Here is a 24,105-nt window from a genome sequence, read left to right as displayed (position 1 = left end):
TAGTATTGTACAGAGTAGTGTCACTGCCTAAAAATCCTCTGCCCATTCATCCCTCTCTCCCTGCTAATCCCTGGCAACCACTGATCTTTTTACTGTCCCTAAGGTTTTGCCTTCTCCATAATGTCATATAGTTGGAATCGTACAGTATGTAGCCTTTTCAGACTAGCTTCTTTTGCTTAGCAACTTGCATTTCAGATTCTTCCATGTCTTTTTGTAGCTTGATAACTCATTTCTTTTCATCGCTGAATGATTTTCCATTGTCTGAATGTCCCACAGTTTGTTTATCCACTCACCTATTGAAAGACATCTTGGTTGTTTCCAAGCTTTGGCGATTATGAATAAAGCTGCTATAAACATTTATGTGTAGGTTTTTGTGTGGACGTAAGTTTTCAACTCATTTGGGTGAGTACCAAGGAGAGCTACTGCTAGATTGTATGATAAGGGTGTGTTTAGCTCTGTAAAAAGCTGCCAAACTGTCTTCCAAAGTGGCTGTACCATTTTTCTTAATGTGGAGAGAAATCTTTCCTTAAGCCGCTGTAATTTGTATCTCTGTTATTAGCAGCTGAATGCAATTCCTAATTGATTGGGTGGGGATGCGCTACTGAATGCTGATTAGCTAGACAGAAATCTTCCACCAACACACTAAAAAGTCAGAAGTAACTGCTCATCTAGTCATGCGTTCTTACCCATCAGCATTATGATTTTTATGAGGTCAGAGGAGATTGTAGATATATAACAAAGATATGACTCTCTGTGTTCTAATTTTCTATTAACATTATGATGATAAGAAAAGATTGACTTGTCTTTTTATTTAGGTCCTGTTAAGGAGTCTCCACATGATTACTTCTTCATAAGTGCTTGTAAACTTTTTGTTTAATGATCTGTTCCCCCTGTCTTTTGGCATTTTTCTGGTCTTCATAATTCCACCAAGATTAAGGATAGTGGTTTGACAGTTAGGTCTACAAATCCTGTCCTAGTTGGAATCCTCAAATGCTGAAGTGAGCAAATATTCCCCACTATCATTATCCAGTAATCAAAATCATTTTAGCGACTTGATTTGGCTTCACACTGAGCAATAGATGTGTTCTAGGGAAAACTATATATACATCACATTGTTATAAATTAATTCCTATTTTAAATGAACTGGGAAAGCTTGTCACAGCAGAGGATAGTGCAGTGAATCCTTCTATAAGGCAAATAATTCCATTATATGAATACTCACCCTCTAATTTAGTTCTCTACGAACATGTAATGTTCAAATATTGGGGATTTTAGGGATTTTTTTTACATATGGAGATTAGAGCTGAATGTTTGCTTATATTCAATTCCTTTTTTCTTTTTTTAACATCATCACCATCGTTGTCTTCAATGTTGTTTGTTGTCATCACTAGGGAAAGTCATCAAATTTTAGAAATATATGCAAAGGGCTGCCTTACTGGAGGTTGTCTTGTCCACCAATAAGCAGGTCTTGTTCTGTACTGAGGAATCCTATAGCTTCCTCAGTGTCTACATTCAAAGGTACAGAATGATTATCTGGTTATGTGATCTTAGACAAATCACAAATTATATAAACTCTCTGGGTCTCAGTTTATTCATCTGTAAAATGAGAATGATGATGGCACGTTACTCATGGGGTTGATTTGAGGATCAAATGTGGCAACATAGAGTGTCTACCCTATGTTACGTGTTCAATTAATGCCAGCTATTATAATTGCTTTTGGAAGTCCTATTATCATTAAATGTTAAGGTTAGACAAGCCTTCCCCTTAAAAAGTAACTATGACTGCATCACACCCCTTAGAATGGCCACTATCCAAAACAAGCAAACAAAAAAATGGAAAATAACAAGTATTGGCAAGGAAGCAGAGCAATTGGAACACTCGTGCACTGTTGTGGGAATATAAAATGGTGTAGCCACTATGGAAAACAGTATGGTAGTTCCTCAAAAAACTAAAAGTAGAATTACCATATAATGCAGCAATTTCACTTCTGGGTATATTGAAAAGAAATCAAAGTGAGGACTCAAAGAGGTATTTGTCCACCCACGTTCATAACAGCATGATTCGCAATAGCCAAAAAGTGGAAGTGACCCAAGTGTGCATCCATGCACAAGCGGGTAATCAAAATGTGGCACATATATGAAATGGAATACTATTCACTCTTAAAAAGAAATGAAATTCTGACACATGCTACCTTAGAATAAGATATTCCATGCTAACATGGAATAACCTTGAGGACATTATGCTAAGTGATGTAAGCGGGTCACAAAAGGACAAATACTGTATGATTCCACTTACATGAGGCACTTAGATTAGCCAAATTCATATTAACAAAATGTAGATTAGTGGTTTCTAGGAGCTGGGGGCAGCAGAGAATGGACAATTGTGTTTTAATGAGTACATAGCTTTAGTTTTGCAAGATGAAGAATTTTATTGATGAATGCTAGTGACGGAAGCACAACAGTGTGAGTTTACCAATGCCAATTTTAAGTGTGCAGTAAGCATACACTTAAATGTTTAAGATGGTATACTTTATGTCACGTGTATTTTACCATTTTTTTTAATAAAAAGATTTTTACTATTTTAAAATTGTAACATAACCACCATAATTAGGAGTTTTCCATACCTAGGAAATGGGAACATATCCGGTGGTAGAAGATTGTAGGGAATGGAGAAGTGACAGTGGTCAACCCAGGATGCTCTTTAGCAGAACTGAATGCCTGTCATAGCAGACAGATGAGCCACTCAGAACGTGCTTGCATTTGTCAATGATCCCTTCAGCTGATTCCACAGTTGACTGGTTTCACAAAGCCAGCACTGGTTATGATTTATGTCTGGGTAACCACAGCTTCCAGAGACAGGCCCTGCCCAGGAAGCTGGTATTTAAAAATTACAACTCAATTGATAGGAGAAGAGTTCACTGGTACTGGCTTAGTAATTAAATTGCAAGGTGATTATTAGTCTGCTCAGGCAAAAAGATCACATGTGAATACTTTAAGCAGCCTAAGACTAAAAAACTCCTCCCAGAAAAAAAAAATAACCTGTAACTAAATTAATACCATTTTCTGCCAATTATAGATGCCCTCCAGTGACTTTAGGGTTGCCACAGCAACATGCCCACTGAAAGGTTTTCTTAGTCCATTTTGTGGTGCTATAATAGAATACCTGAGACTGGGTAATTTATAAAGAACAGAAGATATTTATTTCTTACCTTTCTGGAGGCTGAAAGTCTAAGGTATAGGAGCCCACATCTTGCAAGGGCCTTCTTGCTGTGCATAGTGGAAGGTGGAAGGACAAGACAGCACACATGAGCAAGAGATCAAACTCACAGACTCACGCCTTTTCGTAATTAGCATTAATCCATTACGGGATGGAGATATCATGACTTAAACATCTCCTATTAGGCCCTACCCCCCAACACTGTTGCATTAGGGATTAAGTTCCCAACACATGCTTTTTGTTAAAAAAAATAATGTGTTAGATGAATGTGTTGGGACATAGTCACTATAGCATAGGGTATGATTGCTAAGTCCTGAAATATATAGATACAGCAAATAGAGAATGTTTCACATCTTATGTCTGTGTCAAGCCAAAATTGTTTTCTAGGGGGAGGACAGGTGAACTGTCACCAGGCAGCTCTCCTCTCTTCTGTGGCCCAGTCTGAGATCTCAGGCTGGCTTGTCACCTCTGCCACTGCCCCACAGGGAGCACAGCAGCCTGGCATTTCCCCTACACTGCTCCCTTCCTCTAGGATGGTCTCCCAGGCCACATCAGCTAATAAGAATCCTCCCTTGTTTTTCTGAAAACCTCCTCTGCCACCTCTCCCAAGCAGGGTTCCCTGACCAAGTGGCAGCTCAGTGCTTTCTAGACCAGATCCCATTCAATCACTTAGCTCTGCATAAAGCAAATTCAACCCTTTGCCTCTGTTCAAGTCCCAAACTTGATGAAAATCAGCTGACTCCTGTGAAGGTGATAAGGGGGGGTAATGCTGTGAACCACACTGATACCGAAGACACATTCCAGAAACCTGCTGATGAGGCAAAATTTGGTCAATCAGGTCTGACGTTGCATGCACCAGATGTGCTGCTATTTAAACAAATGATGGTTACTCCCTTTGTAAAAGGGATAACCATCTTACAAAGTGTCTTTTTTGTAAATTCCTATTTTTATATACTAGTAGGTATGTTTTAGAATTTAAAAAGCTGTCTCGAGTGCTTTCTGGAAAGAGTGGCATATAAACAAATCTGATAACGTTGTCAAAACAAAAAAAGAGGTGGGTGAGGGTATGTGGATCTGCATGTGAGAGAGGGACAGAATGTCAGCTCATGAAGAACCACGAGAACAGCTCCTGATTCCTCAAGATCCCCTGAACCCTCAGAGGCCCTGCTGAAGATGAGGATGAGGATTACTGGGATTGGGGCTCAGGCCAGGGGTGGATCTCACAGTCTGGGTCAGCCTGGGAGTGGCCCCCACAGTCTGGGCCACACTCCACTGTCTACCTGAATTATATATAACTGAAAAACAAAATCTAATCTCACCCTCTTGAGTCATAGAATAAAGTCCAAATTGGTCAAAACTTTTTTCCCTGGTCCCACACCGCCTATCCCTGGGGTAACAGCAAAAATAACAACAATAATAACCAAAAAATAAAACCTGGCCTTACTATAAGCCCTTACTACGTGTGAAGTACCTTGTATACATCATCTCCTTTAATCCTTATAATGACTTACTGAGATATATTCTATTATTTCTCTCTTTTGTAGAGGAAATGGAAGCTTAGAGTTGCCCAAGGTCAAGTGGTGATAAAAGGTGAAGGCAGGATGCAAATCCTGGTGTCTGCCTCCTGAGTCCGGTCTTAAGCCAATGACACATAACTAACTTTCTGGACTTCGTGGCTCGTCCTCCTCACTGCTCAGGCCCTCCCCGATGTGAATTCCCACTTCTAAGCTCCTGCCTGCCTATCACTGGGAAAGCCCCCTTTGCAGCCCTGGTCCCATCCCAGCACACTCAGGCCTGGCCTGGGTCCACTTCTCCCTCCAATCTCTCTCTGCTGCTCTAGCTTTCAAGGGTTGCCTTTTCTCTGAGCAATCACTCTGTCTATATTACACATACGGCACACCTTGGATTTTAATCTTTTACTGCCATTTCTGTTTAAAATGTGTCTGTCGTCTGAACTAAACTGTGAGGTTCCATAAGCCTAAATTAATGTCCACTTGTGTGTGTGCTGGTCATTCCTATTTAACTTTGAACAAATGCATTATATATAATAAATACTAGGGTATAAAGGGTCACTTAAATAATTTTTAAATGTCATCTATAAAGATTTTTGATAACACAGAAAATATGTGTTTTATTTTATTACATTAGAAAAGCAACATGCAAACATGCATAAGCAATGCCATCTCAGCTATTATAATTCCACATGATAAATCACTTGTTGAAAATGTAAAACATAAAATATACAAATAAACAGGGCAAGAAAGCCATGGAACCTCATTCAGATTTAGTGATTGCATCTTCATTATTTCCTGCAATCATTTTCTTTTTTTTTTTTTTTTTTTTGAGATGAGTCTCGCTCTGTCGCCCAGGCTGGAGTGCAGTGGCGCAATCTCGGCTCACTGCAAGCTCCGCCTCCCGGGCCCACGCCATTCTCCCGCCTCAGCCTCCCGAGTAGCTGGGACCACAGGTGCCCGCCACTGCACCCGGCTAATTTTTTGTATTTTTAGTAGACACGGGGTTTCACCATGTTAGCCAGGATGGTCTCGATCTCCTGACCTTGTGATCTGCCCGCCTCAGCCTCCCAAAGTGCTGGGATTACAGGCGTGAGCCACCGCGCCTGGCCTCTTGCAATCATTTTCTTATTAACAAATTAGAGAATGTGACAAACACTTAAAATCCAGAATATAGTATGTGGACACCCTACTACATATGTCCCAAAATGAGCCACCAGGGTGCCTGAAGAAAATATTGTGATATTTATTAAAAATTTTTTTTACTTTAAAAATAGGCGAAAACAGTAAACTTCCCTAAGAGCAAAGGACCTTTAGAATCATTAACATAAATGAACACACACACATCTCTGAAGTCTTAGTTTAAAAGAAAAAAACACTTTATTATACATGTACCACTGAGGAAGAATGATGTTTCCAATATTTCCTGCAGCTGGAGTACAGGTGCTTGCCAGGGACTCAGAGAAGGTGGATCCTAATGTCTTGAGATGAGGGGTGTGGTTAAGCTCACTTGCTCCGAGGCCCACAGCTCTGGGTGGACCACCACCTGCCCACTGGTTGTGTGCCCCTTGGTAAGCTACTTCACCCCTTCCAGTCTCAGTTTGTTCCACTGTAAAAGTTGCTTTGCCAACTAAGTGAGACAAAGCACAAAAAAAAGTTTCACTTGTTGCTCTGTGAATGGTAATAGCTCAATTAATATAGTAGCTATTGTTCTTTGAAAGGGGACTTAGAGATCGTGGAAGGCTCAAGGGCAATTATTTTGCAGATATTTCAGAATAAGACTTGAGCAGACAGGATATATAAACTCACTGAAGAGGGAGACACCTGGGATAGAAAACGGAAAAGGGCATCTTCAGGAGGGGGACAGTCCCAGCTAGAGGGATCATAATGGCCTAACTCCTCTCTCTGCACTTCCTGTCTTTCAGGCCATTCTAGATGTGGGTCTTCAAACTACAAAGATCAGAAGTCACTCAACCTAGCGCAAATTAAAGGGGATTACTATAAGAATACAGAGGGTATTAGGCTGTTCTTGCATTGCTATAAAGAAATATCTGAGGCTGAGTAATTTATAAGGAAAGAGGTTTTATTGGCTTATGATTCTGCAGGATGTACAGGAAGCATAACACTGACACCTGCTTCTGGGGAGGCCTCAGGAAGCTTTTACTCATGGTGCAAGGTGAAATGAGAGTTTTCAAGTAACATGGTGAAAGGAGAAGCGAGAGAGAGACAGAGAGAGAGAGAGAGAGAGGTGGGGAAGTGCCACATACTTTTAAATGACCAGATCTCACATGAACTCACTCACTATTGTGAGGATAGTACCAACGGAATGGTGCTAAACCATTCATGAGAAATCCACCTCCATGATCCAACCACGTCCCTCCAGGCCCCACCTCCAACACTGAGGATTATAATTTCACATGAGATTCAGAGGGAATACGGATCTAAATGATATCACAGAGTTATCAGGAGTCCAAGAGAGACATAGTAGAGCACCCAGTGAGGGAGAACTGAAAAGGTAAGGAACTGAGGCTACTCTAAACATCGTCTTTCCCTCTCCCTCTTCTTCCCCACCTCCACTCACTCCCTCTGCTTACCTATCTTCCACCCAACCCACCTAAAACACAAGCCTTCACCTAAGCAGCCATCACCAATGAGCAGAGAGAGGTTTCTCAACCTCTTACTTCAGATTCTTACAAGAGGAATTCTGATTGGCTCAGTTCCTCTGATGGAGCCACATCCACTCAAGTCCAGCCTAGCCCAAGTTCCCTTAGATCAGGTGTATACCTGTGGTCTGATTAGCATTGCCTGCCCCTCCCATTTTTTTAGAGTGTAGACTGGCAAACAAGGAAACTTGTCTCTTGCAGAGATGTGGGGTGTATCTTTGCCCAGGCCTTCACCATGAACAAGGCTGTGGTGCTCATGCCACTGACTTATGAGGTCTGACCTTGAACTCTGGGAGACTTGAGGAATGTCTGATGACTCACGGGCTGACATTGAATCAGTCCATGTCCTTAAATCTTGCAAAAGGAAATCTGCTTGTTTTATATTCCCTCATGGACTTCTGGGCTTTGTTTAACAAATATTACAAACCTTTTCTGCTCTGCTGGAATTAAACAGCTTAAAATTCATCCTTTTGGCTACTTAATTTTCTTGCTTCTTTTGCCAGTGAGATTGTAACATTCTTGAAGGGAGAATTTCAGGTGTGGAGAAGATCTTAGAGATCATCAAAGCCAACCTTCTCATTTTACAGGTGTGAAAACTGAGGCCCAGAGACAGGAAATGTCACACAGCAGGAGAGGGGCAGGTGGGACCCAGGACCCCGTTTCACATGCTGTGTTCCCCAGGGTGCCTTGTCATGCCTTAGGCACAGCATGCTCCCAATAAATATTCAATTGCTTTATTTCATATTTCTCTTTTGCTTTTCTCAAGCTCATCTTCTCTATTCACATCCCTTCTCCACCACTGACTTCAACCTTAGGGGATCACTTTGCATGTGCCTTTCAGGTGTTGGTCTTTGGGGTTGTGTAGCGGAAGGTGAGATGAGGCATGGGTGAAATTTCACCTGGTTCTATCAAGCTGTTATCTCTCCAGGCCAACACCACGGTTACAGAGCGTAGACACTAGACTAGCAACTTCCTTCCTTCTGGGGGGGGGGGTCAGTGGCCTCCAAACTGCATGATGAAGCCATTGTCTAGCTCCCACAGTAAGTCATTAGTTCTGCAATGCCTCCCAGGTCAACACCGCATAACAGGAATTTTGGCCACTGCTGACCTTCTCCTAGTGGGAAGTAATAAGTGGATGTAGCCCCGCCTTCCTCCCAGAAGCCTTCTCTGACCCTTGTAGCTGACTGGGAACTCTTAGTTCATTTGACATTACTTTCACACGGTGGGGGCACTTCATTCATTTTCCTATTATCTGCTGGGCATCAGCCTGGTCTCAGCTCCTGAAGGTAGGTAGCTTCTCTCACCCACCACCTTGGTAGGCTCCCACTAGGCCTTCAGTCAATGTGTGTACTGACTAGTAACTTTTCCCTGGAATGGCTACAGCTATGGGGGTAGATGGAGAGAAACCATGGGAAGAAAGGAGAACTAGTACTTTTTGCTGCTATCTTAGGCAAGTGTGAATGAGGAGAAGCAACTCCTTCAAACAAAGCAAAACATTCTGACTTTTCATTTCTAGGCAGACAGGGGCAAGTCCTGGCCCCGCAAAATCGGTCACAATTAAACCAATGCCAGCATCATTTGCTTCAGGAATCTCCAGTTCCTTCACTCTGCACCTAGCAGCTCTTCCGACAGAAGCCTGCAGGTTGGGCATGAAATCAATCCCAGAGCAGAGGAGGAACAACAGACAATGGGCCACATAAGCCTCAGGCCTCCCACCTGGGGGAACTCTGGTCTGAGGCAACTACAAGGCCTTCCTCTCAAACAAAGATGCCCATTGCAGCCTGAAATGCCCATCATCAGAGGCCACTGAAGAGAGCTCTCAATAAGAAGACAAAAGTGTCAGAGTTGGAGGAGAGAATCAGAAGAATGTCTTATATGTTAATGACAGTTTATTAGACTGGAGGTAGAGCAGAGAGCCAGGCACTGAGGATGTGAAAAACAGGAGAGAAGTTTGGGTGGGCAGGCAGCAGCAATGCAAAATCCCAGGCATTGCCCAGAGGAGGCAATGTTAGGTGGGGCAGCAGGGTAGGGAGGGGAGGAGCATGAAGAACTTCGGCTGATGTTAAGAGAGCTAGGCCAGGAGCAGGTGAAGATTAGAATTGGGTCCAGGTTCCTTGAAGACAAACCTAACTGATTTCACATATTAAGATGCGTCACCCTCAGGAATCCTTACTGCACTACTAGCTCTGCTGGTGTGAGTCTGCAGAAAGAAAAATTCAGGGATCATTTTGGAGGGCCAGAAAGACTCAGGACAAGAAAGGGCATCAACCATCTTTGACCACTTTCCATGTGACACAGCCAGTATAAACCCATGATCACCACTGGTTCTCACAAGGCCAAGAAAAGTTGTTGAGTAAGTGGCCCAAGGTCATCTCTTATGAATGTTAAGTAAGCTGCCCAAGGTCACAGAGCCAGGATATATCATGCCTGGGATTCGAACCCAGGGGTCACACTGATGCCAGAGCCTGTGGTTCCCACTGCCCCTCTTACCCTAGGTGCATACCCTAAACGGAGGTGTGTACTCTCGGTGGAAGCTTCACATTCCACATATTCCTCAGCCTCTAGCCTCTCCTCACCTCTGAGGGTGTGATTTAAGCCAAAGCAAAGCCAAGACCCAGACAATTTTATTCTTATTTCCTTTGCAGGTGGCGTGCCTGTCACACAATATGTAAAAACCAACAAGGACAACAAGGTAAGTAAATGGGAATTTGCTGAATGTGTAGATTCCAGTACTATTATTTAATATTTTATAAACCCAGGAAATTGTCCAGATGTTAAAGCATACAAATAACTCACTGCTGAGCCAATGAGCATAAACGCTGAGGGACAAACCAATGGGAAGAGTCAGCTGTGCTTAAACCTGTTCCTTTGCAGTGGGCGACAGGGGCCTGCCACCCAGACAACTGGCCTCCGGCACCCACTCTGTACCGAATCATGGCTGGGCATGAGTTGCTTAACTCTCTGGGCCTGTTGCCTCCCTCCAGAAGGGAGGAAATGACAACCACCATGGCCTTTGGTACAAGAATCAAATGAGTTGTTCTATAGGATGTGAATGTCTATGCTGTTTTGTGTCTCCAGCCCAGGAGACAAGTTCTCCACACAAAACAAAATCCCACCCGTCCTTCAAGGCCCATGCCACGCTCCAAGGCTAATTTTTTAAATTTTCTGTAGAGAAGGAGTCGTGCTGTGTTGCCCAGGCTGGTCTTGAGCTCCTCAGGCTCCAAAAGTGCTGGGACTGTAGGCCTGGGACCTTTCAAATTAGGTCTCTTCTCTCATCTGAAGACTTTGTACTCTTTAACCTTAATCAGATGCTTATCCTTTTCTTTCTCTTTGTTAAAAATTCTAGAAATTCTTGCTGGGCACGGTGGCTCAAACTTGTAATCCCAGCACTTTGGGAAGCTGAGGTGGGTGGATCACGAGGTCAGGAGATGGAGACCATCCTGGCTAACACAGTGAAACCCCGTCTCTACTAAAAATACCAAAAAAACTTGGCCAGGCGTGGTGGCGGGCGCCTGTAGTCCCAGCTACTGGGGAGGCTGAGGCAGGAGAATGGCGTGAACCAGGGAGGCGGAGCTTGCAGTGAGCTGAGATGGCGCCACTGCACTCCAGCCTGAGAGACAGAGAGACTCCGTCTCAAAAAAACAAACAAACAAAAAAAAACCTTAGAAATTCTTTGCTCAAATATCACTTCCTCCAGGAAGTCTTCCTGATCCTCTCCCACGCCCCACCCACCCTCCATCCATTTGGCTGCTCCAGGTTGTGTGGTGGGGGGAATTTCACAGTACTTTGTGTTAAGCGCTGATTTATCCCTTATATAGTACTTTCATTGACTGTAGTCCCTATACTGGACTGAGCTCCTTGAGCGCACAGACTGTGGGTCTTACCTGTCTTGGCATTCCTAGACGTTTCTGGTCTGTGGAAAGTGCTCACTAAATGTGAATATAAACTAATGAATATATGGGTTTCTACAGCAGTTTATACTGCATTACACGGCTCCTCTAATGAATTTCTAGCCCCCTTCCTTGTTGGGGTATACACTATTTTATTCAGTATTTCTCCTGAAGGCCTCTCTGTACCAAGCTCAGTTTTAACAAAAACATTGGTGATCTGGTTATTACTGAATTATCCACTACGTTGAATTCTCCCAACTACCCCGTCCCAGCCCTTAGCTTGGCCGAAGGAAAATTAATTGGTTGCAAAGTGCATATCTAATTACAACAGCCAGCCCCTGACACTGAGATGCTCAAATGTTAATTATAACATATGCATCTCAATAACCGACGGTGGCATTTAGTGCGGCATTAATCACGCCACATGAGCCCCCCAGTGCATGCACAAAGCTCCTTTTTATCTGCCATTAGCACAGACTTTGCACTTTCAGCACGGAAGTTCTCATCCTTAAAGCCTTTCTGACTCTAAAACCAACGTTTCCCTGAAGCCTGGACTTCGCCTAAGTCCCCGGGTCTCCCACCGCAGAAGCCCCCACCCAGGGCTGCGCCAGTGCCGTGGGGTCGCTGGGCGGCGGGTTTTGGCGTCGGTAGACTGGGCTGTCTTGGCAGCTAAGCCGACATCCCGAGCGTCCAGGGGCCACCCCGCTCTCCAGGGCCCGCCATCCTGGAAAAGAAAGGCGAACTACATTACCCAGCAGGCCTCCCGCCGCCCTCTTTCCTTTCAAGTCTTTGCACGTGGCCGGAGGGGAGGGCGGGGCCTAGACGTCACTCTCCTACATTCTCTTTCCCTGTGTCAGATCAGGGATCATTTTTTTTCCTTCCTCTACTCCCTCCCCCCTACCCGCCCCTCCCTCCCTGTTTCCCTTCCCTCCCTCCCTCCCCTCTCTGCTGGGTCTGTGCGCTGGGGCGCCCGATCCCCTCCGCAGCTGGGACGCTCCGAACTCGAGGCAGGAGTCGGCTTTCTGGAGCCTCGTCCCTCCCTTCCCCTTCCCTGCCCCCTTCCCCCACCCCCGACTCGGGCTTGGCGCGGCGGCCAGAGGAACCCCGAGGTGAGCATCTCCTCTCCCGTCCTCCTCTTATAGTCACCTCAGCTTGCTGATCGATTCGGGTACCCGGGAGGAGGGCTGCGTGACGTGCGCGTGCTTATAGATAAATCCAGGAAAACCGCCCCAAACAATCAGCCCCTTTCCCCCTCCCTGCGCCTGGGCCAGCGGGGTGTCCGCACCCATCTACCATCCCCTCCTCCCCCTCGGTGGGAAACTGCACTCCACAGTGTCGCCCCCTCCCTGGGTTTGTCCCATTCCCTGCCCGGTTCTCCGCCCCGCGGGGTGCCGTGGCCCTGGAGCTCCGGCGCCAAGGGGGGCTCTTGGGGGGCGCACGGCTGGAGCCCGGCTAGCGTTGGAGCTGCGCTGTGTAGCCGCTGTCATGTGCCGGGTTCCGACCCGGGGGGAGGAAGGGAGCGAGCGCGATTCCTCTCCCTTTTGTTTTGAAGCCCGCATTTGCTGCATCGAGCAGTTGGTTTAGTACCAGCCAAACTTGCAGCTGTTCAGACCGCGCTCCGCGGAGGTAGGGAGCGCGTCTCGGGGTGGCGTTTGGGGGCCGGGGCTGCAGCACTCGGGGCTGCGGGAGGGACCCCGAGAGTGTGTCTCCACGCCGCCCCTCCCTTCCCCGGTGACTGATTGTGTCTGTGGCAGCGGGCGTGTGTGAGTGTGCGCGCCCGTCCCCGCGGGCTCGGGGATGTCTGTGGATGGCTGTCGTCTAGACAGGGCGCAGCCCCCTCCCTGCGTCCCCGGTGAGCCCGCGGGCCGCGGGGGGAGCGGGGGATGGGAGCAGAGGAAGAAACGAAATCGGTGGACCCGTTGCGGTCTCCCCTTTGGTTATTCCCAACGGTCGGGGTTCTGTTGGCTTTTTTATTATTCCTGTAGCCGCGGTGCAATCGGGCCTGGGGAATAGATACGCCGGGCGGAGAGGGGTTCACTTGACAGGCTCTGAAAAGCCACCTCTGGGTGGCGAGTGACCCAAGCGGCCGTGGGGTGGGCTCCGGCTCGGGTTCATCAGCGCGACTAGCAGGTAACTGTCCCGGGCCCCGGTCATGGAGGAGGGCGGGCGTGGGGTTGGGGGCGATGGCTTGGGCTGCGGCGAAGGTCTGGGGCCTCGGAGGGCCGCGTGCCGGTGCCTGGATATGGCCGGAGGGGGCGTCCGGGACACCGCGCGCCTGAGCCGAGTGTGTTTCTCTATTGATGGTTAAAGACAATCGGGAAGGGGCGGTCTGAGTCCCTTATCTGGGCGGTGTTGGTTGTTTGGTTCCGCAGAGTTTTCTGGGTTGGGGCTGGGGGGTGTGAGCAGGGCAGGCTGTGCGGCGTGTAGAGGGGAGGGCTGGCTGGCGGCGCCGCGTGCGTCCCCACCCCGAGGAGTGAGGCGTCGCCTCCCCCGCCCGGCTGTTTGTGTGTACACACGGCTCCGGTGTGTGTGGGGGGCGGGGACCGCAGACCGCGGCGTAGTGGGGACACGCGTGGGCCCCGATCCCCCGCGCGACCGGTCCCGCCAGCCCCCTCCTCGTCCGAGTCGAGGTCTTGTGTCCCAGCGCGCGCGCGCCCGAGTTACTTGGAGAGGGGACCGTGCGGCTGTGGGCCGGGGAAAACCGTAGGGTCGCGTGTGCTGGTCCTGGGTGCAGGAGTCCCAGGTCCGCTGTGCGGCTGAGTCACACAGCCCCTCCCTCCGCGCCCGCGACGCCCCCTGACCCGGCAGACTGGGGGTCCACCCGGCGGCGCGGGGGGTTAGTTTGGCTGCGCCGCCCCCAGTCCACGCTAGGGTGACCCCACACCGAGGCTTTCGGTGGGTGTGCGTGCCCGCGCTCGCCGCCGCTGCCTTCGCAGATCTGGGAGAGTCAGCGACTGCCTACCGCAGCCCCGGCCCTACAGTGGGAGCCCAAGGCGGCCCGGCAGCCCCATCGCGCCCCAACCCGGCCCAGCCCGCCGCCCGCCCGGCGCTGTGTCTTTGCGGCCCAGGGATTATCTCCCAGGCCAGGGGCCTGCGCGACCAAGGAGGAAGCCGCTGGAGCCGCGGGCTCGGCCGCGGCTAAAGCCTCCGTAGGGCGAAAGTGACACAGCGCGAGCGAGCGCCGCCGCCGCTGCTGGGGCCGGTGCCGAGAGGAAGGAGCCGCCCAGAGTGCAGGGAGGGGCTGCCGGCTGTCCGTTTCCAGTTCCTCCTGCCTAGGGCCCGGTCTGGGCTGAAAACCTCAGGAATCCAGGCTCCTAGCAGGCTCGGGCTGCGCAAGGAAATGGCCTGGCTTTCAAGAAAACCCAATTATACGTGAACAGAATGCACCGAACAGACGCTAGAAGGTGGCCAGGACACGCTCAGGTTGTCTGGGGAAACTCCCTCTGAGTGTTTGACACAGGATTCAATTTACACACAAATCACCTCATCTGTGTCAAGCATCTGTCCTGGATAATGGATGCTCAGAGGCAGTAATTTTGTAACACATTCTAGGGTACAGTGTCATCAGTGATTAACAGGTTGCTAGAATAATATGTTTGTATGACCTTACAGGGCAGGTTTTCTTACACCCCCTCCCCCCGCCCCCGCCCAGATATCATAGCATTTATTAAGAGGGTCCTGTGAGGTAGGAGAGTATTAGCCCCATTTTACAGATGAACACACTGAGGCTCAAAAATGTGGCTTGCATAAGGCCTCTCGGTGGGGGAAGGGCCACATTCCCCCTTTTCTCAACTTATGGCATTTAATTCATAGTGGCCACTTTTTTTTGAGTGTGGATTCTTGATACCTCAGGAAATACTGAAACTAAGAAATAGAGTATATTATGCTGACACATATTCTTTCTCAAAACACTCTTGATTTGCTAACCATTCCTAATGAGAGCAGCCACTAAAGAAGGGAAGTCTGCATTGCTGTTACTACCACACATTTAATAATTTGCTGTTGGTGAATGGATAGCAGCTGCGATACATCCAGTTTCTACCAGAATCATATGTGCATGTAATAAATGTGTATGGTATGCCTGTTCATGTAACAGTTATCTATGTTCATATGGCTGTGTTCATTGAGTCTTTATTGAATTCGAGGAGCAAAGAACTTATACTTGCCTGCATGGATTTCTCAGAATTCATGCGTGTGAAGGTTGTCAGACAGCCTGGAGGGTTATTAAGTTTAGCCAACTAATCAATTAATTAACCATTCACTCTATATGTATTGGGCACCTACGTGTTTGTGTATATAGAAGTGCGTACAAATAAAATTTATCAAATGTTTATTAAGTCCAGCAAATGTTTATGAAGCACCAGCCTCACTTAGGCCAGATACTCTGCTACTCTACAAAGATAGTAGAGCAGAAATAGTTAAGTTGCAATGCAATAACACAGCCTACAGGAGGGAACAAATCATAAATATTTTAGAGCAGTCACCCTGGAACTTAGTCAGTTTCACATATGTTGGTTTCAAGGGGCCCATAATGCCAGTTCTTATTCTAGAGCAAATGCAGAAGGAAGCGATGGGAAAAAACACCTTAATGGCCCTTGTTACCCTGAACTTCAGGCTTTTTGGAACCTCCTGGGAGGGCCCAGAGGTCTGCTCTTCTGTGGAAGTTAGGCAGCTGATGGAAATTACCCTGAAGCCAACCAACAGGCTTCTGGGGACATAGAGCTAAGGAGGTGTTCTCTGTGGTCCCGCCTCAGCTCAGATGTGCTGTGACTCAGGGAGAGGTTGTGGCTTTGGTCAAGGGCTCACTCAGGCCCTGCCTTGGGTGTAGGAGTTTCTGCCTTACAGGTCTGTGTAGATGTGTTAATACAAGTCTGCTTTTTATCTAATCCCAAACTCACCGTCTGGTCAGATATTGTCCTCTAATTTCATTTCCGTTTTGGGCTCCATTGCCCTTGTTTTAAGGTTATGTTGTTTGCAGCTCAGGTCATGAAGGAGGAGACAGGAGGTGGGTGGTTAGGATGGAGAGAGAATCCTGAGCCCAGATAGAGAACAGGAGGTACAAACATGCAGGCAAATTGCAGTTTCTGAGAATTCTCCACACGTGGTGGCATTTCTGCATAACTTACCTGATAACACAGCCCCATTTGGTGTCCTTGGCATGGCAGGGGGAGGGGGCCTCACTGACTCACCGGCACCCTGAGCTCAGCTGCTTCCTTTCAGGTTTGGTTTTCCTTTGCCCGCTGCCTCCCACTGCGTGCAGTTTAATTTAGAACCTTGCTGTAATGGTGGCCTTCTCCCTGCGTTGGCACCGTGCTCTCAGCATGCCTCTGACTTCAGAATTAAGGCCGGAGCTGTGGTTCACAACGGGGTGAGAACAGACACATCCTTGGATCTCTGGCACCCAGAGCTGGAGAGGACTTTGAAGATGATCTGATCTTCATGTGAAGACCTGAAGCCTAGGGAAGTGGAATGACTTGCCCAAGGTCATGGTGAGTCCTTAGCAGAGTGGGTAAAAAATCCTGGAATTTGATATTTCATCCAATATTCTTTCTAGGTACCATAATGCTTTCTGGAAAAAAGTTGGGTTATTACTTCCCGAAGAGTGAGAACTCTTTATCTTCTTCTCTCCTGTCTTCTGGTTCTGGGAAGAGCTCTGAAATTCATTTTTTCATCTTGACTTTTCTTTCCTTCACAACTGGCCCTTCCTGCCTTATCTTCATCTTTGGCATTCATGAACACGTGAAGGTGTGTATTGGGGAAAGATGGAGGGTCTTGGTGTCCTACAGTGCTCTCAAACTTGGTCTGTGGCTTTCTCGCCCTGAGTCCGGGTCCTCATGAACCTTTTGGAAGTGTTTGCAAAGCTGGGATGCATGTGTACTTTTCTAGGAAGAGAAGCTACAGATTTCATTTGATTCTCAACTGACTCAAGTAAGGACGAAACTACTGGTGAGGAGGACAGAATGGTTGGATAGTGGTTGGTTGACAGCGGGGCTACTTTAATACCCTGCACTTGATTTGGCTTTACAGTTTGCAAAGTATTTCACACAAATTATCCCATCTGCGTTTTATAATAGGCAGTTATCATTATCAGCCTGTGAGGCAGTTGTTGTTATACCCATTTTGCAGAAGAGGAAACTGAGCCTTCGTGGTTAGTGGCATGCCCAAGTCACGAGTAAGCAGTAGAGCAGGGATATGAACCCTGACTTCAGACTTCAGGTCCAGTGCTCAGGGCTGAGGTGCCTTGCTGTCTGACATCATTATGATGAACAGAAAGCCTTGAACTTCCCAGAGCTTCTTAATGCCTACTGTTCACTCATATTCAGCCATAGAGCCAGACCCAAATGCTCACTTACCCAAGGGGTGGGGGAGATAAAGTATGGGAGGCAGTTACCATAGCAATGATCTGTAGAGTGGAGCCAGTTTGGGATGGTTTCATGGATGAGGTGAATTTGGCAGTAGGCCTGGCTCATGGTGGAGGAGGTTTTAGGCTGGGACAATGGCCCAAAAATGGTTAGGGGGAAACTAGGTGCTTGGGGTGGGTGGAGCAGACCTAAGAGGTTTAGTTGATCATCCTGCAGTTTGTGGGAGCTTCACAGTAGTTATCGGGCTGTGTTTCTATGCCTGTCTCTGTCCTTGGCCCTGGGGCTACGACAGTGAACAGGTACAGCCCCCTGCCTTCAAGCAGCCTGCTTTCTAGTGGGAGAGACAGACGCATAAGCCGTTCCGTTCAATGTGATGTGGGGAGTCTAGGTGGAGAGAAGCCCAAGCCCCTTATAGCGGCACAGACAAGGGGCAGATACCTGCTCCGGCCTCAGATGTCAGGGAGGGTTTCCTAAAGGAGACAGCTCAGGAGCTGAATCTTAATGGATGAAAAGAAACTGGCCAGGAGAGGAGATGGGAGAAGGGCATTCAGGGAGAAGGCATGGTGTGCGCAGGGTGTGGAGGAACAAGGCTGCCTGGGTGTAGGAAGGAACGGCAAGCAGTGAGGTCAAATGCAAGGGCGGAGAGGCAGACAGTGCTCAGAGTGGAGGAGCTTTGTGAGCTTGGCTTCAGACCTTGGCTTTTAGCCTGCAGGTAAGGCATAGAGGCAGGGCTTTAATCAGAGAGGTGTGCAGCCTTGCTTGGATTGGAAGGGAACAGGACTGGGAACCGGGTGGCCACGGGGCTGGTGAGGCAGTAACAGGTTCCCCATGGCATCCACGTCACAGGGGGTGAGACCTGGAACAAGGGCCATGCATCTAAGGATGGACCAAAGGTCATACATTAAAATTAGTTAGGGAGTAAAGTCTGCAGTGATTACTTAGACTTGGGGGATAAGGGAATCGTCTCAGTGGCTCCCTGGTTTGTGGCCTCACTGACTGGGGGGACAGCAGCTCTTAACTCAGGTGTGAACTTCTGGTTGCTGGAGCAGGGTCTGCTAGGGTTGAGGTAGGAGGGAAGATCACGGTGAGTTCAGTGCTCAGGTATTGCTAGCAGGATAGTGGGGTGGTGCTGCCTTACAGACAACGCACTGTGCAAGGTAGAGGCCGCAGAAGTGTGGGCCCAAGCTGAGCCCTGCAAGTGGGGAAGCATCGGCCACTGAGCGTGACCACGGTGAGGGCTGCTGGAGACAATGAGAGCAGACCTCTTCCTCCCATTGTCAGAGAATCCTTTGTCATGCTGGCCGCTGTCGTCAGGGAAGCCAGGCGGGGATGCTGTGTCATGCTGGAGGCCCAGCTGGCAGAATCCCGCGACAGCCAAGAGCGTGTTTCAGCTGGAAGCATTAGAGTGAGTTAGGGGAGAGGCATTTTGCTTTTTAACATCCACAGTGAGCAGAGCCCTGTCCCAGCCCCTTGGAGTGTACAGAGTGGGGAAGCCCTGAAACCTGCTTCTAGGAGCAGGTAGTTTTGTTGGGGAGAGAAGATATGAACATATGAAGCCACTAAAAAGCTGTAACAACCCCAGGGAAGAGTGGAATGCAAATTAATAGAGTGTTGCAGATCCCTCTGTTCCTGCCATACTTCATTTTTATAGAGCTGGTATGTTTTAGGCGAAGGTCCAGTCTTTGCATGTTTGAATTCTCAGAACCGACAATAGTGCCTGGCACATAGTAAGTGTGTGTTCAGTCTGTGTTTGCGGATCTGCAGGGATGTGCCCAGAGTTAGTTGTCTGGGGTGGGAGGTCAGCCAGGGAAGGTTTCCATAAGCAAGTCCAAAGGGAGCATCCCAAGGCTGATTTAGAATACTTTGAGTACCACAGTGGAGTAAAAATCTTGAAAACCTTCCAGTGACAGAGCACCTAGAAAGGCTGTATAAGCTGTAGCTAGCGTCCTTTCAAAGCAGAGCTAAGCTCATGGAATGTAAGGGAAATCCCCAGGGATCTCAAAGGGAGTGTGGAGGGTGAGCTCCAGCTGGGGCTCATCTAGGCCTGGGGATTGGGAGAGGTGTTGAGGGGTGGCTCCTGGCCTCAAAGCCCAAGGGGTTGAGTCCTGACTATATCTCCTCTGGGACTAGAGATGATACCAGGAATCAAGAGCCCTACCTAAAACAGGACCTGGCAAAAGTTTGCATGCTGGGAGAAAGGGTGGACTAGACACCAGCCCATCCGCATGGGGGATGGAAAGTGGGCATGCTGCCTTTTGTCCTGACCTGGATGTGAGGTGGAGAAAAATCTTCCCTAGAAATGTGAGCCCTCAGGCCTGTTAGAGCTTTGAATGTCCACTACACATGTGGTCCAGGAGGCCCTCAAGAGAGAAATTAGCATGTAAAGCCTTGAGGGCCAGTGTCTTCCTGACTGGGAGCTCTACGGCATCAGGGGCCTGGGGAGAGTCTGGGGCTCTTTGCCCTTTGCTGACTTAAATCTCCACCTTGGGAGATGCTTTGCGATCAGGGCAGGGTGAGTGAGTGAGGAGAGGGAAGAGAAAGGGCAGAGGTGCTCCTCGGTAGGAACCTTTTAAAAGGGCCTTGCAGATAGCTGCACAACTTGGGGAGGCATGTGCAGGATGGCAGAGAAGGACAGTTCCATCCGAGGCTTCGTCTCTTAGGAAAAAACTTCAGATGAGCCCCGTCTAGGAAGCTCAGAACATTCTCCCTGCTGCATACTCAGGTCAGGTTCTTACAGATAAGGCTTCTTTCCAGGGTCCCCTTAAGGGTGTCCTGTGCAGACTGCAGTTGCTACTGGTCCTCCAGACTGGCAACTACATTGTCTTTCCACGCCCTGAGTCTTTAGTTCCCCCAGTTTGAAACTCAGGAGTAGAGGTCATCTGGTCAACCCTCCACCTGGTGTGGGAGTCCTGACTGCAGCAGCGCTTTTTTCCAATGTGCTGCTTGTGGCTGGGAGTTTATTGCCTCGGAGGCAGCGCCTTCCCTTGTGTTATGGCTGGAAAGGCCTTGTACTGAGCTCTGGCCACCCTCCTGGCTGGCCGTTTTCACCCATGGCCCCTGCAGCTGTTGTGAGAAATGTTTCTAGACCTTTCACCATCCTGCTTGCTTCTGCTGGAAGGGCCTCCATTTGTCAAGCTGAGCTTCTGTGAGAATCCAGCCAACTTCTGTCCTAACTTACCTCACACAAAGGCAGCTTTTGAAGATAGATGTGAGGGTAGCTGAGCCGGCTGCATAGGCGCAGTCTGTGATGGGGGAGTTCTGAGAAGCTTTGGCTCAGTGCTTTTCGGATGATCATGAGAGAGGCAGCAGCACCTGCTGCAAGTTCCTTCCTCCAACGCCCAGAATACATTTCAGCTTATAAGTAAGTGACTTGGGAATCCCATGCAGGGAGCTGTGTGGAATTTATTGAGTGCAAGGAGTTTACTGAGTGCCTATTATATGCCAGGCACAGTGCTGGGTGCCTCTGTGTGCCTTGCTAAATGAAAGTAACTTCTCTGAGGGAGACAGACAGAGGCAGAGACATAGTAATGCCTAACTGCAGTTGTGACAATTGAGCCCTGAAGGGATTCAGAAAGAATGTGTGTGGTTCCATCCAGAGTGGGTGGAGCTGACACATTCCCCATACTGTTCCCTTATAGGGCCTTCCCCTGGGGTAGGCAGCATCATGATCTCACCAGTAGCTCAGAACCCACAGGCCTGTCCCACACTCTTGGGTCATTTGCTGAGATACTTACACGTCTGAACCATGAGATCAAAAAAGTGACCTGCTAGAGAATTCACATCTTGGCATGTCACCAAACAGGCTGGTGTTTACAAGCAAAGTATTTTTTACAGTATGCGGTTTATCTGTCTCCATTATCTACCTACAGTGCCCTGGGCACTCTCAGGAAGCAAAAAGTCTTTCTGTTCCTCCATCTCCTTGATGCTTGGCATCTGTGTGGGTCACATATTCGGCAGATTGGGTAATAAAGAGCATGCGTTGCCTTTGCAGCAAGGTTGCATCGGACGGCTGGACGTGCCTGGACGTGCTCTGCCACTTGCATGAAGGACCCTGTGTAGACCAGGCCAATAGTGAGGGTCAGGGATTCCGAGAAAGCACCTAGTTTCTCCTCTTCTCCCTCTAAAAATGGTTTATTCTGCCCACATTCTATTGATTTGCCTTAATCCTTTTACCTGTTAACCTTTGCCTCAGTTTAGTGGGCACATACAAGGTATCTGCAGTGGGTCTGGCTCTAGGAGTGAGATGAGATGAATTGGGGTGAGCCTGGCTGGGTCCCTGCTGCCCATCTACCCATCTTGCTGGGGAAGACAGAGCAGCCTTGCTTTAGTGTAAGCTGGTAAGTATGGGGTCAGGAGAATGAAAAGGGTGACGAAGCAGCCAGAAGTAGGATGACTGTGAATTTTTTTTTTTTTCAAATGGATAATCATGCTGGGACACAGATACAGACTGAGGTTGTCCTGGGTAGGTGGGGGCTTATGACACATGGGCCAGGGGGGGCGTATGCATGTGGGTCATACCTGACATTTATCAGACACTGTTATCAGTCATTTATACTGCAGGGTGCACGTAGGGGTGACAGGGGAGGTGCTCGTGCACAAGAGAAGTTGGCAGCTGTTGCCTTCCTTTGCTTAGAGGACGTAGGGGAAAGCATTATCTGTGGGGACTGGACTCAGAATTCAGATGGGGCTCAGTTTACAGCCACAGGGTTCTATCTTATATCTCACCATGATCTCAGTTTGGGGATTGGGGTGAAAGTATGGAGAGATGAAAACCATCTGGCTTGTGGGATGTTATTGGCTACAGGTAAAAGAACAGTGTACTAATGATGGCTTTAAAAACAAGGTGTTTCAGCTCAGCCAGAAGTCTAAAGGTAGGCGCTCTAGGATTGGTTCATTCAGGGAGTCGAGTCAGCGATCATTTCAAGGACTTCATCTCACATAGTCTGCCATCTTCAGCACACTGGCCTTTGTTCTCAGGCCAGTCCCCTTATGGTCAAAGCATGGCTGCCACTGCTCCGGCATCACGTTCTCACATAACTGCGTCCAAAGGCAGGCAGGAAGGTTAGATTCTCCTTGTCTGTCTTAATTTGTCAGGAAGGGAAGCCTTTCCCAGAATTCCCCTGCTGGAGATTCTATCAAGTCTCCTTGAAGAGAAACGAGTCAGTACCCATGCCTCCGCCTCAGTGGAGGAGGAGAAAGCAAATCCCTGGTGCTTTTGCCTCATCTAGAACAAGAGGCAAGCTCTGTTTGCAAGGAAGTGGGGAAGGGAGCAATGGTTGGCTAAGCAAAGAGGAACATTTACTTCACCAAGTTTCAAGATGCTTTTATTTATTGGGAGGGAATTAGTGAATTAGCTTTATTTAAATATAATTTTTTTAATATCTCAATATTGTTGAGTTTTTTGTTTGTTTGTTTTTTTAAAATATCACCCCCCAGTTCTGGCAACCACCAATCTTGTTTCTATCCTATAGATTTGCCATTTCTGGTAATTACTACTTTTTAAGCTAATTAAAAAAAAGTAATGCTGGTGCATAGGACCCCAGGTGTTCCATGGATGCCTTTTGTGTGCCCAGAACATGGGTTCTGTGGTCCATTCTCCCAGCAGCTCCTCCACTTTCCCGACACTGGGGCCAGGTGGAAAACCCCAGTAGGCAGAATTGTCCAGAGGGAGGGAGCGTATGTCACTGGTGGCCTAGGCAGCAGGACTGGAAAGGCCTGAAGGCCTGAGGCTCCGGTGGGTTGGTAGAGGACAGCAGTCACCTTTGCAGGCAGCTGTGGGATGGGGAGAGGAATTGGTGCTCAGCAGTGGCCTGCATACTCTGCAGAATGAGTTCTGTTGCCCATGCTGATTGGGAAGCCTGGCCCCAGGGAATGCAGGGCATGGGAAGATGGTGATGGATGCCACCTTCCCCTCCCCAAACCACTATCCCCTCTATACACACACATGCAAACAGCCCAGGCCATGGGACTGACCATGCAAGCTGAGAGACAAATCTGTCCCCTCTGGGCTCCTCTCCACTCTGCTCAGGGTGTCATTGTGTCCTCCTCCCCATCTTCCCACAGTATTGGTCTGTGGGTTGCTAGAGCACGTAGCACTTCCCATCACTCCCTGCCTCCTTATCATTCCTTGGATACTTGCCTATCTGTGCCCTGGGATCATGAGCACCTTGCTGCTGTCCTGGGAGTCATCAGGGCATTTCCTATAAGGCTAGGGTGGTGCTGGCCACAGGGTCCATGCCTCATGGAAAACAGTACTTTTTTTTTTTTTTTTTTGAGACAGAGTCTCGCTCCGTCTCCCAGGCTGGAGTGCAGCAGCGCGATCTCGGCTCACTGCAACCTCCATCTCCCAGGTTCAAGCAATTCTCCTGCCTCAGCCTCCCATGTAGCTGGGACTACAGGTGCCAGCCACCACGCACAGCTAATTGTTTGTATTTTTAGTAGAGACAGAGTTTCACCATGTTG

The 24,105-nt window shown here is 48.3% G+C and overlaps 1 protein-coding gene across 23 annotated transcripts in view; it reads left to right on the top strand.

The window, feature by feature from the left end:
- Positions 1-12,108: 12,108 nt before the first annotated feature.
- The window catches only part of CTIF (cap binding complex dependent translation initiation factor), a 336,570-nt gene continuing 324,573 nt past the window's right edge, over positions 12,109-24,105 (top strand). For 11 of the 23 annotated variants that reach the window (XM_077975493.1, XM_077975501.1, XM_077975487.1 and 8 more), the window contains exon 1: positions 12,109-12,390. The gene's annotated coding sequence lies outside the window, so the exon portion shown is untranslated. Of the gene's footprint in view, positions 12,391-12,833; positions 12,908-13,014; positions 13,134-16,501; positions 16,771-24,105 lie in introns of those variants that run through there. The other 12 variants (XM_077975498.1, XM_077975492.1, XM_077975495.1 and 9 more) reach the window with 6 other exon arrangements.

This window comes from Macaca mulatta, chromosome 18 (assembly GCF_049350105.2).
Source record: "Macaca mulatta isolate MMU2019108-1 chromosome 18, T2T-MMU8v2.0, whole genome shotgun sequence".
In the NCBI taxonomy this organism is placed as follows: Eukaryota; Metazoa; Chordata; class Mammalia; order Primates; family Cercopithecidae; genus Macaca; species Macaca mulatta.
The sequence above is the reverse complement of the archived record's forward strand: the minus strand, read 5'-3'. Positions and strand labels throughout refer to the sequence as shown.